This window comes from Prionailurus viverrinus, chromosome C1 (assembly GCF_022837055.1).
Source record: "Prionailurus viverrinus isolate Anna chromosome C1, UM_Priviv_1.0, whole genome shotgun sequence".
NCBI lineage: Eukaryota > Metazoa > Chordata > Mammalia > Carnivora > Felidae > Prionailurus > Prionailurus viverrinus.
The window spans coordinates 94,209,639-94,224,695 of NC_062568.1; positions in this window are offsets into that span (position 1 = coordinate 94,209,639).

A 15,057-nucleotide genomic window follows, 5' to 3' on the forward strand; every position below is an offset into this window, starting at 1 on the left:
AGGGCTCTGCCATCCTGCGTCCTGGAGTGGGTCCCTATGGCTGATTCTTTGCTTTTCTCTGTGCTATTTGTGGGACTTCTGTGGAGTTTTCAGAGACTTCGTTTCCTACCTTGAATACCTCCCTTCTTCCCTCTCAGCCAATCCCTGACATGATTGCCATTTGGAGGTTTTTACTCATTCTTCAGTCTTAAGGCTACAGTGCAGCATATGCTAACGTTCAAATCCTGTTGAGAAGAATAAAATCTCTGTTTCCCCTATCCCCGGCTATCCAGATCATAAATACAATTCTGATCCTGCAAAGTGAGGTTTGAAAGGCCCCTGCTCTTTGAAAAGGCAAGATGGGGACACTTCATTTGGAAATAAAACCCAGGGAAGGGGGGACATGTGTAGCTTATAGATTTGCCAAGCATCATTTTGGCTAAGTATCCACAGAGATAACAGTGGAAAGAACACGGGTTTTGGAGCAAACCCTGGGTTCAAATCACAGCGTCTTTAGTCTTCAGCTCTGTGTATGTGTGATGTCCCAGATCCTCAGTTTTGTTGCCACTATGAAGAGGGGACAGCGATGCATAACTCAGAGGGTGTTATGAAAAATTGAATGACAAAATATATGCAAAAGTAAGTAAAAATGCATCAAGGCATTCTTGTTCTTTAATGCAAAGTGTAGCTTTTAGGGGAGAATGCCTTGATTCCCCTTACAAAGTTTGTTCTTGTTCCTGTATTCTTCAGCTGCCTTGTCTGTCCCCAGAATTGAGTCTCTTTGAAGGAAGAGATGATGTCTTTAATCTTCTTCTAGGGATTAGCACACTGCCTGGCACTTAGGTGTTTAACAATGTTTATTGAATAAATAAAATCCATACAGCTAATGATGCTGACTTTTTTTGACTTTCCACTATAAATTCTTATAATTCTCTTTAAAATTTTAGGGATGCCTGGGTGGCTTAGTCGGTTGAGTGCCCAACTTCGCTCAGGTTATGATCTCACAGTTCGTGAGTTCAAGCCCCGCATCGGGCTCTGTGCTGACAGCTCGGCCTGGAGCCTGCTGCCGATTCTGTGTCTCCCTCTCTCTGTCCTTCTCCCCCTTGTGCTCTGTCTCTTTCTCTCAAAAGTAAATAAACATTAAAAAATTTTAAATAAAAAAATAAAATTTTAGAATTGACAACTAATCGCCCCCTCCATCTGCACCCCAATTAAATAGACTTTTCCCTGTGTATCACCTTTCCTTTGATTTTCTTCATTCACAGCATGATGCAGCTGCCATCTCCTCCTGCTGCTAAGACCTCTCAGCAGCTCTCAGTCAAAGCTCCCAGATGCAGCTTTCATTGCATGTGATGTTCTTTAATTTCACTTGTCTTATCTATAATCACATCAAACCACTTATTTGTTAATAGGCTGTTTGGTGGCTTCATAGTCGGAATAACTGTACATCACGTTTCATTCCCACAAGGGCATCCTTCATTCTGGTCTGCCTTGTGTATCATTTGCCTTTTCCTCTTGCCAGGCTGAGCCAGCTTCTCCCACTGTACCTCCCAAATCAGCTGTTCATTTCTCTCTCTGTGGTTGTCACTGATAATTTCCAGGTTAAATCTTATAAGTGGAAATTGAATCCACAGCTGGAGTTGAAACACAGCTCCTTAGAGTTATTACCACAGTCTGTTCCTGGGTAGGTGGAAAAGTTGAAGATGACAGATTTCCAGTGCCTAGAATTATAATGCCTTGCAACTGATAGTAACTAGGGTGGGGATTTCTTCCCCCTGTGGAGACCAATATTTGTACCTTTTTACTCTGGGCATGTATCAGGGGGATTTAAGAGAGAGGAGTGATTTTCAGTAGTTTTCTGCCATTTTATGAGAGATGAGTTAGATAAAGTGATAATGTGGGCTGGACAGCAAATGAGTTATAAATGTTTGGCCAGCCATCTAGGCTGTCTGCTATTTCAGATAGAGGGAATATTACTTTCCTAGAGCAGAGACATTTGAGTTCTTAGATTCAGTCAGTAAAAGTAAGGGGAGATCAAATAATAGGTTCATTCATTCAAAATGTATTTGTTTAAGAACTCCATGGTACCAAAGGCAGTGACATACCTTTGATTTATTCAACATTAATTAATTAAACAAATATTTATCAAGTATGTATCACTATTCCAGGATTAGGAATAATGGGTCAATAGAATATGTAAGATCCCATCCTCATGGTGCTGACTTTCTAATAAACAAGGCTTATAATAACAAGAAAACACAGAAATCAGAGAATTTTCAATATAATAGGAAGAACATAAAATGGAAATGTAATGCCATCTTGGATGGATATGGCCAAAAAAAAAATTCTTATAGGAGAGTTGATGTTTGTGAATCTGCTGTTTCTTAGGGACACTTAAGTAATTTGATAGATCCTGAATTGGGACCAAGTGTGTAGATACCCCTGTTTCTTTTATACAAATCCTAAGCTTTCCTCTCTGACCCACTTCAATTCCCAATAACCATCCTGAGATTAGGAACCCCAAAGAACTTTTCCTTAAAATGTCAACAACGTTCATTGTAGCCTTAGTGGAAGGTGCCAGGACTTGCCCCAGATGTAAGGGGTACTAAGAGTTGAACTCTGAGCTGCAAGAGGAACTGGGTTCTGATATGGCCCACCACCAAGGGTATATAATCATCTTGGGTATATTTGTCCCCTTTCTGTGCTTAGGTCCTTATTCATAGAGTCACTTAGGTGAGATGCTGTATGTGGCCCCATATGGAGGAGGTCAAATACTATCTTAAACAAATAGTCTATGTGAGAGGAAAAAAGAGGGCAAAAGTTGACATGAGGGATCAAAATCAGGCTGTCAGTGCTACCCAGTCCCTTTGGCTTCCCCACAGTAGATCTGACATGGTGGGTACAGGGGCCACCTGTAATAGAGTACCTTCCTTCAAATGGGTAGTATGATGACATATCCTCAAATCACCCCCATTCTTGTCCACCTCATGGCTTTAAAACCCACCCACCCCTAATACACACACCCTGCCATTACCTTGACTCTTGGAAGATTTTAAATCTACCTTATAAATTGGGCACCCTATGCCCCCCTGCATACTGGAGCATTCACATAATTTTGCTTTTCTGATTTAGCTCTTTTCTTTCACTCTCAGGTGAAAGCATTACAGGTAGAAAAAAAGGACTCAAAGAGTTTAGTATTAATAAAGAGAGGAGATGAGGTACAAGGAGCACAACTAGTGTCCATGGACCGCTGCCCCTAGCCAGGCAGTCAATAAACATGATGGAGCTGGCCATGAGGGCTGAGAAAGTACTGAAAAATGGAAGCAGAAGTACCAATGACAAGTTTAGTCATTGTCAATATTTCCTGGGATTGGCCTGGGTGCAGAACAGAAACTCTTAGATAATTTTCTTCTTCATCTAGAACACAGTATAGTATATCCACTTAAAGCATGGTAGCAGTGTATTTCTATGTGCAGAGAAACCACTCTGGGCTGTCCAGAGTGGCTCTCCCTAGACATGTCAGCTTCCCTTGGTTATGTCAGAGATCAAGATTGATCTGACTGAAAGTGTCCATTGAGTAGCTACTACTTACCAAGCCCTATTCTCAGCAAAAGGGACTCAGCAATGAAGAAGACAAGCAAAAATCCCTGCCTACAAAGGGCTTAAATTATAGAGGGAAATAAATAGATAGGCAACTAGGTGAAAACAAACAAATAAATAGACAATCTCAGATATATTGGTGAGTACCCTGAAGGATCTGCTGTAGATAATGGATATCTTTGTTCCTTTTGATCTCTGAGGGGTAGACTATTTGAGTTCATTCATTCAACACAGATTATTAAATACTTTCTATGCCCCAGGCCCTTATGTAGGATGAAAGGATTTAACAGAGAATAAATTAAACAGCCTCACATCAGGGAGCATTCTTCTACCAAGAGGAGACAAAGAAAAAATTAAGTTCAAAGTATAATTATTACCCAATAGGTATATAAATGTTTAATGATTTATAGAACTGATAAATACATGTACATTATAATTGTTCTTAGTGTTTTATTATACAGTAAACATTGTGAATAAGCGCAGTTGTAACTCCAATATTGGGAGAGCAGAGTCACCTAAGAATTTGGGAACAGTGTGTCCCAAGAAGGGGTCAAAGCACAAGGCTCTGAGACAGAATATCATCCTTAAGGCACACAGATGTCCTGTGTGATTGTGTCACAGGGAAGCATGGAAGGAATATGAAGTTTTGGAAACAAACAAAAAAACTGGGTCAATTCCAGAGGAAAAGATGGAAAACATTGAAGGGGGAGGAGGGCAGTGGTGAGAACCAATTCAGGTTTTAGAAAATTCTCTTTGGCAGCTGTTGCATTTCCTTGATGCAAGAAGAGAGTTAAGAAGTTCCTTTAGAAGCCTGCTGCAGAGGTCTAAGGGAGAGATGGTGGCTTAGATTAGGGTTTGGCAGATAAATGGTGAGAAATAGATACGTGTCTATGTATAATGTATGTATAATGGTTATGTAGCACATATACACAATGTAGACCTTACAGCATCACAGGCTGGGAAGGAAAGAAAGAAATTAAAGTTGTTCCCTAGATTTGGCCTAAAGAGTTGAATAGATGTTGGTGCCATTTACTGAGAGGGAGAATTTGTGTGGTGAGGAGAGAAGTTAGTGGGGATAGGTAAATAGTTCAGTGTTATCAGCCTTTTAAAGTTTGACTTGTAAAATGTATACAGGTGAGGGTGTGAAGGACATAGAAGACTAGAACGTCAGGGAGTGGGGCTGGCATCTGGGAGTCATGGTGTCAGGATGGTGCTTAACACCAGGGAAGAGATGAGCCCAACTAAAGAAAGTGTATAAGCAGAGAAGAGATGGAATTTGAGGACTGAGCTTTGAGACATTTTAGGATCTGGAGGTTAAATACATGAGTCCAAGCAAAGAAGAGTGAGAAGAAGTAGGGTTTGAGATAGGACGAAGACTGAGCAAGTGTTGTATAGTGACATTCTAGATCTGTGGTAAATGGTGCTAAAAAGTAAGAGGACAGAGAATTAAGCGGTTTTTTTTGTTTTGTTTTGTTTTTTTGTTTGTTTTTGTGAGCAGACTTATGATTATTGGTGACTCTAGAGAGTCTGTGAGGGGGACAAAAAGCAACTGGAGTGAGTTGAGAAGGAAAAATTGAAATAAGAGGGTGTCAACAGATGGTATAGAAAGGTTTTTTTTTCACTTTTTTAAAAAAGAATTTTGCTGAGAAGTAGAGAGAAGAGCTATTTATTGGATCTATACTCAGGGTCTAGAATTAGAATAGACTCTGTGAGGGATGTGTAATGGTGAACAAAGGGGGCTGAATTCTGAGGCTTTTTTTGTCTCTCCAGAGCTGGTCCCTTCATTAGTCTGCAACACAATTTCTTTAGCAGGAGTGGGGAAGGTTCCTTCAGAATGCTGATGGGCTTAGTTTTCCTGGCTTGTCTTCTACTCAGAGGTATTGAGCACAATGGTTGGTCCCCAAGAGAAAGAAAGCTGGCATTCCTGACTTGTAGAATAGAATATAGACAGGCACATGTTAAAAACCAAGTATTTAATAAAGTGTCCTAAATGTGACTTTGGACCTGAAAGAGGCAAATTGAAAGTAGGAGTGGACATCTCTCCATAAAAATGATTCCAAGAGCCTGAAGATCCAGAGTCTGCCCATCAGATTCTTACCTCTTCTCCTATGTAACAAGTCTGCAAACAGAATCCACCTTGGTATATTCAGCTATTCACAATGTGTGTTCTCTTCATATACTTTTGCCTGGGAGGGAGTTAGGGATAGGGAACTTGCAGTCAGCCTTCTATGAGTATAAATGTATTGTCATGCAATACATTGTCATGTAAATATACAGTGCCTTGTTTCTAGAGGGTTGGTCCTATGTTGTCTGAAAACCTGAAAGGAAAGAGTGTGGGTAATTGTCTAGTGGTTGATCTATTTGGGGTTCCTTCAGATCATAATCATGAGAGTCTCCTAACTGGAGCTTCATCCCCGAGCCAAATCTCAGGGAGCTCTTCACATGGGATGTGCTTTTGACCTTGATTACAGTCTTGAGTTCTCTTTCCAAGTGTCCATTCTTCTTTCTCTGCCCATCCCTCAGCACCTGATCTCATTACAGGTGCAGAGCCTCTCTCCTAGAAATCTCTTCCATACTCCAGTTGGTGAAATAGAAAATCATGAACATGGTCATGAAATATTTGAGAACCACTTGCGGATCAGGAAAAGCTCCAAGAACAGTGAACTCTTCCACGTAGTATTTGTTAACTTCCAAAGTTGGTAGCCGATGTAAAGCACACATCCTTAGCCCACCTTGTGATTGGTTGGGAAGCTTAGATTCACTTTAAGTCAACGAAAATAATTTTTAAACTTTGTCACTATCTCTTTCATGGCTTTCTTCCAGATAAGTGTACCCTCTTTCCGACTTCAGACACATGAAGCTTTTATTTGGCCTCAGGGCCTTTCCACTTTCTGCTTCTACTACTCAAACACTCTTCCCCAAGCCCTATGCATTGTTGGTGATTTCTCATCTGCTGGCATCAATTTAAATGTCTCTGCCCAGAGAGTTTGCCTCTGGACAATCAATTTAAAGCAATTCCATTTATGTCACTTTGATTTCCTTCATAACATTTATTTCAACATTTTTACTTCCTTATTCATTTTTCTATCTCCTCCATCAGACTATAAGCTCTTTCAAGGTAGGAATTTTCATCCTTCCTGCTGTATGCCAAGTGCCCAGCAGAATGCCAGACACAAGTTGATGCTCAATAAATATTTGTTAAGCAAAATGGCAAATATGAGTTCTGTGGAGAATATAATATGCTCAAAGATACATTTCAGAGTTTTTTTGCTGACTTTCTGAACACCCTTTCCTCCCATACTATAAGCATCTCGGGGGTAGGGACTGATGCTCCAGAACCAGTTGCTCATTGGGAGCTACTGTCTAAGGAATGTGAGAGCCTCTGGAAGTTGGAACGGCAAGGAAATGAATTCTCCCTTAAAGCTTCCACAAGGAATATAATTTACCAACACTTTGATGTTGGTCCAGTAAAATCCATTTTGGACTTATAACCTCCAGAACTGTGAGATAATAAATTTGTGTTATTGTAAGCCACTAAGTGTGTGGTAATTTGTTACAGAAGGAACAAGAAATATATACTTAGTTCCTCACATCAAACCTACTTTAGTTGTCTTCATCCCCTACTCCCTATTAGGGAAATTCCCTAATTCACTTCGGTGGCATGTCAAGAAGGGGAGTTCTAGACAGTGGGACTATTTTACTAATCTGCATGGTTCATGAGGAAGTAGATAAGAGGTTGGTAGAAGAACATCAGTGATTGGAGTTGGTAATGAGAAGGGATAGGGTGTAGGAAGTGGGATGGAACTCCTCCCCCAATTTGTTGGAAAGCAGACTTCTGTTCCTGGAAAATCACAGGCACTGTCATGGATTATAAAGAGAAAGCAAAAGGTGGAAGGAAAGAAGGGAGGATATGAAGGAAAGAAAGAAGGAGTAAATTGTGACCATACTATGTTTTTCTCTGATACTCTTGTCCCCTCCAAGCCTGTACTTAATTCATGTGCCATATGTAAATGCTGTAGGATGTTTTCCTCTAAGTTCTCTTTTAATGCTAAACTTATTTGATTCTATTATCACAGGTTTTCTTTTTAGGATAATGTTTCCCCCCAATGATTTAGAATACTATGCGATTGACTTCAAAAATCATCCAACCAATATTGTGATTGGCATTATGAAAAAGCTGTTGGTGGTGAACACCGAATATATTGTGGAAGTTGGGAGAAAGAGGGGGATAGTGAAATATAAGGAGCATGTGCAGATGAATTCAAGGTTTCACATATGTAATTAGAGGATATAGTAATTTTAACAGAAAAAGCACAAACCTTAGAGTAAAAGGAATCATCTAGAACATTTGTCAATGAGCTATGGCTCTCCCGCTATTGGTAAAGCTTTATGAAAATGCAGCCTTGTGTATTCATTTATATATTGTCCATGACTGTTTTCCTTCTCTGATGGCAGAGTTGGACAGCTGTGATAGACTGTGTTGTCCTTAGTGCCTGAAATGTTTACTTTCTGTCCCTTTACAGAAATAGTTGCCAACACCTGACCTGTAAGAATGTAATACATATTTGTCAGTGCAGTATAGTGTAAAGAACATGAGAACACATCATAACTGTACCATTTACTAAGTTTGGGACCATTCGTTGGCCCATCAGTCCCTCTGAGCTTTAGTTCCTCATTAATAAAATAAGATTAATAATTGCATGAAAATGTGAGTTCCATGAGGGCAAGGACTCAATCTTTTTACACTTGTACCCTAGTATCTAGCACAGTGCTTCGTGCTTTGTAGGTATTCAATAGATTCTTCTCAAATAGATGGTGATCTACCGCATATGACTGCTGTGAAGATGATAAATAATATACCTATAAATCATTTAACATAATTCTTGGTATGTAGTGAGCTGAAAGTAACTGGTACTAGGTTTTTCAATATACATGTTGAAAACATCCAGGTAGCTGTTGAATTTAGGGAACTCAAGAAAAAAATCTTGGGTATGAAGATACAGACACAGATATAATATTCTCAGAGGCAACAGACCAAATCAAAAGGAGGTGGGTTCTTCAGTCTAAGTGATTTATCTAAGGCAGGATTAGGCTAGGGTTCATGCTATTCAAGTTTCCCAGGATAGCGTGTGCCCAGGACCTCATTAGCAGGACATAAGTTATCAGGCCAACAGAAACCAAAGGTTTTGAGGGGGAAAGTTGTAGATTTAGACTAGTGTCCAATAGGAAGAACTTTACTGGTAGAGCATACACACTCTTTATCTTCATAGGCTTAATACTGCCCAGGATGAGAGGGAGTGGGGCCCAGTGATGGGGCAGGGCGGGGCAAGGCTCCCTGCGATGATGCTTATGTGATTGCTCACCTATTGTTTCTCTCCACCATCTTTCTCAAACATGCCTCAGTCTTCAGATAACAAAGTATTACTGAGTATTTTGTATCTTACTAGGTTACAGAGACAAGGTAATTAATGAATACATAAATTTTCCAAGGTTTCTAAAAGAAAAATAATATAGCTAATGCAGGTCCTCTATGGTGCTTCAAATAAATGGTTTAGTGTTGGGAGGTGTTTGATTAACCACATTTATCCTCATGGACTCTTTGGTGAGGAGCCTCACACTTCAGGTCATGGTACTGTCACCAGTAGCCCCACCCTTTTCTTCTGAATGTTTGTGGTCTCATAGCTGCCCAGCAGAGATCCTAAGGATGCTCTAAGTAGTTCTGCAGTACCACTGTTCTCCTGCCTTGGAGTTTCCCACCTACCTAGCCCAGCTCTGTCTGCTCTTCTGGTTCTCAAGTTGTTCCTTACCAGCCCTATGGGATCTATCTCCCTACTGCCTCCTAAAGCCCAGTCGCCAGCCACATTCCAGGCCTGTCTGATTAGATTCCATATTCAGATGTCTACAGGAAATCTCAGCTAACTTGATGCCCTTATGTCATTAGAACAATGAGGAGGAGAATTTTGTTTTTGTTTTTAAGAGACAAAGGGTGGATGTCTTTTCCCCAAAGTGAAACACATGCACACATACACCCACCTTTTTGCTGTAGATATGTCATTCCGTTAGCAACCATCTCTCACATTTCAGACTCCTCCTCCTCACTTCCATTTACAGAAAAGGAGCTTTCCAGTTTGCTTTTAGAGAAGAAATAAATATCTTCCTTTAGCATCTATTCATCACTTGTGAGACAGTTTTTTTTTTCTAATTAGAAGGAAGGAGCTTCTAAGTCTATTTTAGAGGAGAAATAAATACTCTTCTTCCCAAAATGCATTTTCAGCCAAAATATGCCAGCTGGGGGAAAGTTAGAAATTGTACTAGGTTTGTCTTTATAAATGATCAAAGCTTCACCTATTATAAATGGCTTCTGACATAAACCTATTCTAGAAATTTCTGAGACAACACCGAATGAAGAGTTTCTGCCTACTGACTTTAACTTATTTCATCACCTGTGCATTACAGACAGAGAGCTGGAAGTTGTTTAATTAAGAGCACAAAACTCGTTTAACCTAGCAAGTGCATAATCTCAACTAGCAGAAGATCTAGTTTTAGCTTTGAGAAAAGAAATCTATCCCACTCCTTGGGCCCTCCTTTATGGCACTATGAGGCTCAGTGATGGGTTGGCTTGGAAATTTAGTCATTGATGGACTTGACTAGCATTACAGGTGCATGATTAAGAGTTAGTCACCTTAAAGTCAGAGGACAGTCTGTTTGGGATTCAGAGAAAATAAATAAATCTCACCTCCCACTTTAACTTGCCTTTTTTGTTTTGAAAGCAGCCTCTAAATTTCTATACTTTCACAAAGAACACTTTGTGAAATCACTAGAATGTTTCCCTTAAAATCCCATCTATTCTGAAAGCATCTTCCTGCCACCACTCTGTTTTAGTAAATATTTATACCCAATCATCTCAAGTCCATTGGACTCCATCACATGTGTGTTTCAATTATTTAAAATCAGGATAGCATCTCCTGGGCAGCTAATGAAGTCTCAATAGATATACATTATTGAAGCATATTGTTATTTATTCACCTAATAAATCAAGCCTATTGGGGAGAGTAGATGCAATTCAAGTACTAGAAATGAGGAATAATGATGGCATAGATCATTTCTGAATCACTCTAGCCCATTTTACAGCCTGCAAAATACACTGAATTCCATAAAAGTGACAAATGACACAACATTGTAATAAATAGCTGGAGCTCATGCATTGTGTATTGGAGCTTAGATTCATATTGAAGCTCTCTGTCAAAAGGGTGGATGATGAATTAAGTATTGAAATCATACTTTGTAAAAAGGAATTATATGTTTTCCATTTATCTTGATTTATTATATATGGCATCATGTGCTTAAGTATATGTAACCTTTCCAAATTGAGTTGATTTATTATTAAGGAAAAATTGTTACAAAGGAAAATTTGGTATTTTTGGAATTCTTTATTTCCCTCCTGTATTTTTATAAGACTTTTAAATGCTCCATGGATGCTTAATTATATTAATTTTTTTTGAGTTGAATTCCTGGAAATATGCAATAACATTTACAGGGCTCATTAAAAATGAAAGTGCTATATCACAATTAACATTACTGTTTCTCATTCAAATTCAAATGTTTTCACATTAAGAATATAGAAAACTTTCAATTATAAATTAACAGATGCATTCCACTCTGAAAGGTGAATTCAGACTTCCAAAACGATGGATTGAAGAATGAATATTCTTTGAATTTATCCAGATTTCTAGAAATTGAAGTGAAAGTTCTACCCCTGTCTTTATTATTGGAAAATAATAATTAAAGCAATTGGGGTGCCATTTTCACTTAAAAAATTAGAACAGTGCCTGAGTAACTCAGTCTGTTAAGCTTCTGACTTCGGCTCAGGTCACGATCTGGGGGTTCATGAGTTTGAGCCCTGCGTAGGGCTCTGTGCTGACAGCTCAGAGCCTGGAGCCTGCTTCAAATTCTGTGTCTTCCCCTCTCTTTACCCCTTCCCTGCTCACACTGTGTCTCTCTCTCTCTCTGTCTCTCAAAATGAATAAATGTTAAAAAAAAATTTTTAAAAATGTTAGAAATATAATTAGGGGAATTAGCAAATACCAACAGTATTATATCGATCTCTGCTACTTCTCCTGCACCTTAGCAATATGGGAAGAGGAGCAACCCCAAGTTTTACTTTATTGTTTTTTGCTAGTCATAGAGCACTGACTTTATTTATTTATTTATTTATTTATTTATTTATTTATTTATTTATTTATTTATTTATTTATTTATGTTTTCTTCAGTTTGCTTGGTGGCACACTTCAGAAGACCAGAATCTAAATGAGCAAGTCTGGACATTAGCCAGCACAAAAGTCAGGGGAACAAAGAGAAGGAATGAAATGTACCTGGGGACTCTTTTCACTTTCCCTGGTGCCCATCTGACATCACATCTTCTGTCTGCCCTCTGCTTGTAAGCCTCTTCTTTTCTATGTTCTTTTTTTTTAAGTTTATTCGTTTATTTTGAGAGAGACAGAGCACAAATGGGGGAGGGACAGAAAGAGGGAGAGAGAGAATCCCAAGCAGTCTCCACACAGCCAGTGCAGAGTTCGACACCTGGCTCGAACCCACACACAAAACCATGAAATAATGACCTGAGCTGAAACCAAGAGTAGGCCACTTAACCAACTGAGCCACCCAGGCCCCCTGCTATATTCTTGAAGCCTTATTCAGTCAGCTTGCTAACTGGTGGGACAGAGCTCTCAGCGGATCTGCTGTGGATGCAAGGACAACTGGGTTTGAAATACTGAGACTTGAGGTTTACCACTAAGTTCTCCTACGAACTCAGGTAATCTATTTTGTTCCTCAGTTTTTCCAAATGTATAAAATGGTTCTGGTGCTGCTTCCTATGAGAATTAAGTGAGGTATTATGTGTAAAGTTTACCACATAGTTCTGAAGTGATAGCGAAGTGTTATTTTATTAACACTTTTTACATCTTATCTCCTCAGCTAACAGTGTAAATTTTCTGGTTTGAATTCCATCAACAGGAACTGTACTTTGGGCCGCTTCTCTAGACTATACTAGGCCACATTATATGCCATATATATTTTTTTTAATTCTCACAACAGCAGGAAGGTAAATATATTCTCTTTATTTAGCTGATGAGGAAAGTTGCCCCTAGAGAGGTTAAGGGGTCTTGAAGGTCACTGAGACAGTAGCAGGATGGAATTCAAGCCTAGGGTGATATGATAGCAAAGTTCCTACTCTTTCTCCTTATACTACATTATTCCTCACTAACAACTATTGCTTATATAAAAACTGTACATTGTATGACATAAAGTACTTAGCACAGTGCATACCCTCATACAAGTTTTAAATGAATGAATCAATAATTGAGGATGTCAATTTTGCTCTCAGTATCCTAGGTTCTCCCTCGACACCAACACGGTAAGCAGGAGGAAGGCAGAAATAAAAAAATCAGGGGAGAAATGAAGTGAATAAATGAAGCACATCGAAGGTGGAAAAAGGAGAAAAGACAAAGGAGGGCAGGAGAAAGAATTCCTTAGGAAATTTATGTTCCACCCTGTGAAAAACTTGTATAACTATTTACTGCTTTCAGACTGTGATGAACTGCTTTTGTTGTTTTTGATCCCAGTGAAGAAGAGACAGATTTAAAGATTTTCACTCACAAGATAATTTTTCGCTTCTTTCACCCATTAATAATTTCATTCAATTTCAATCACTTAGAGTGATGTGGACCTAAGGTGCTCTTGTTGCCTTCAAGGAACAAAATGCATCACATGAGTAATATACCCAAGTGCGTCTCATGTGTCAACCTCCTCTGCGTTCAGTAGGACCTCATCTGGGAATATAATAGCAACAATGTAGCAAGAATGAGAGCAAGAATGTAAGAGGCGTGTAAGCCTCTGCACAAGGCCTTCTTTGTTGTGGTGCTCCTGCTGGATTCTTGTTCTGCCAAGACAGGGACTCTGTCACTGCCTTCCTTACCATAGTGGACCAAGTTATAACATTAGGTCTTGTGTTTTCCATTCATTCATTCATTCATTCATTCATTCATTCATTCATTCATCTATCTGTTTATAAGTTTATTTATTTATTTTGAGAGACAGAGCACAAGCAGGGGAGGGGCAAAATGAGAGAGAGAGAGAGAGAGAGAGAGAGAGAGAGAGAGAGAGAGAGAGAATCCCAAGAAGTTTCACCACTGTCATTGTAGAGCCTGATGCAGGGCTCGATCTCATGAACCAGGAGATCATGACCTGAGCCAAAATCAAAAGTTGAACGTTAACTGACTGAGCCACCCAGGTGTCCCTGGGTCTTGTGTTCTCTTTTGTGTTGCAGCTACTGGTCTCTCTTGTCATCCTCAAAATGCCTAGTATAGTATAGGGCATGAAATATATCCTCAGTAAATACTTGTTCAATTGGATTGAATTGAATAAGCAGGAAGCAATGGAGTAATAGCTCTGTGTTACCACAGTGTCTGCTTGATCTATTCTCTTGTTTTGTCCTCAGTACTTAAAGTCTTCTTATTGAGTTATGGTGACAAGCCACCTTCTTTGGATTGGGCTTCCTGAAATGGATTTTAGTTAAGTTTAGCACCAATAGCTGTTAGGAAACCAACAGTACAAATGTATTTCTCCTGTGTACTTAGATTATTTAGCGAGATCAGCCATGGCTCTCTTAGAGAAGTGAAAGCAGCCATAAAAATTACGGTGAGGCAAATGGAATGACATGTGCCTACCTTGGGTGTGGAGCTTAACATGCTGAATTGTCATGTGTAAAATGTCTCCATGTATCAGGAGGCCTGCATTCTAATCTCAGATCTGCCATTTCTAAGCTATGTGACTTCTTGGTGTATAATTTAATTTCCTAGTGCCATAGGATTCCTTATATTTAAAGTGGGTCAGGCACTGTGCTGTGTACACATGGCTCATTCAACTTTCAGAGCCATTACAATCATTCATTCATTTATTCAACAAATATAATTTTTTAAATGTTTATTTATGTTGAGAGAGAGCAGCATGAACAGGAGAGAGGCAGTGGGAGGGAAGGAAGGAGGGTGGAGGAGAGAGAGGGAGAGGGAGAGGAAATCCCAAGGATGCCCTGTGCTGTCAGCCCAAAGCCCAATGTGGGGCTCAAACTCATGAACCATGAGATCATGGCCTGAGCTGAAATCAAGAATTGGACACTTAACCAGGTTCCCTCAGGAGCCAACCAGGCGCCCTCAACAAATATTTGTGAAGTACTTTCTGTATACCAGACACTATTCTGGTTGCTAGGGATATGACAATGAGCAAAATGAACAAAAAATAAAATATACTAGCCTTTATGGTGATGAAGGTAGACAACGTGTAAGATAAAATAATACGTCATGTGTTTGAAAGTAATGAGTGCTAAGAAGACAGACAAAGCAGGGATAAAGATAAAGTTTCACAGGTTTTGTTACAGTTCTCAAGAGTGGGGATTTTCCTTCCTCTCTTATTTCCTTCTTTCCT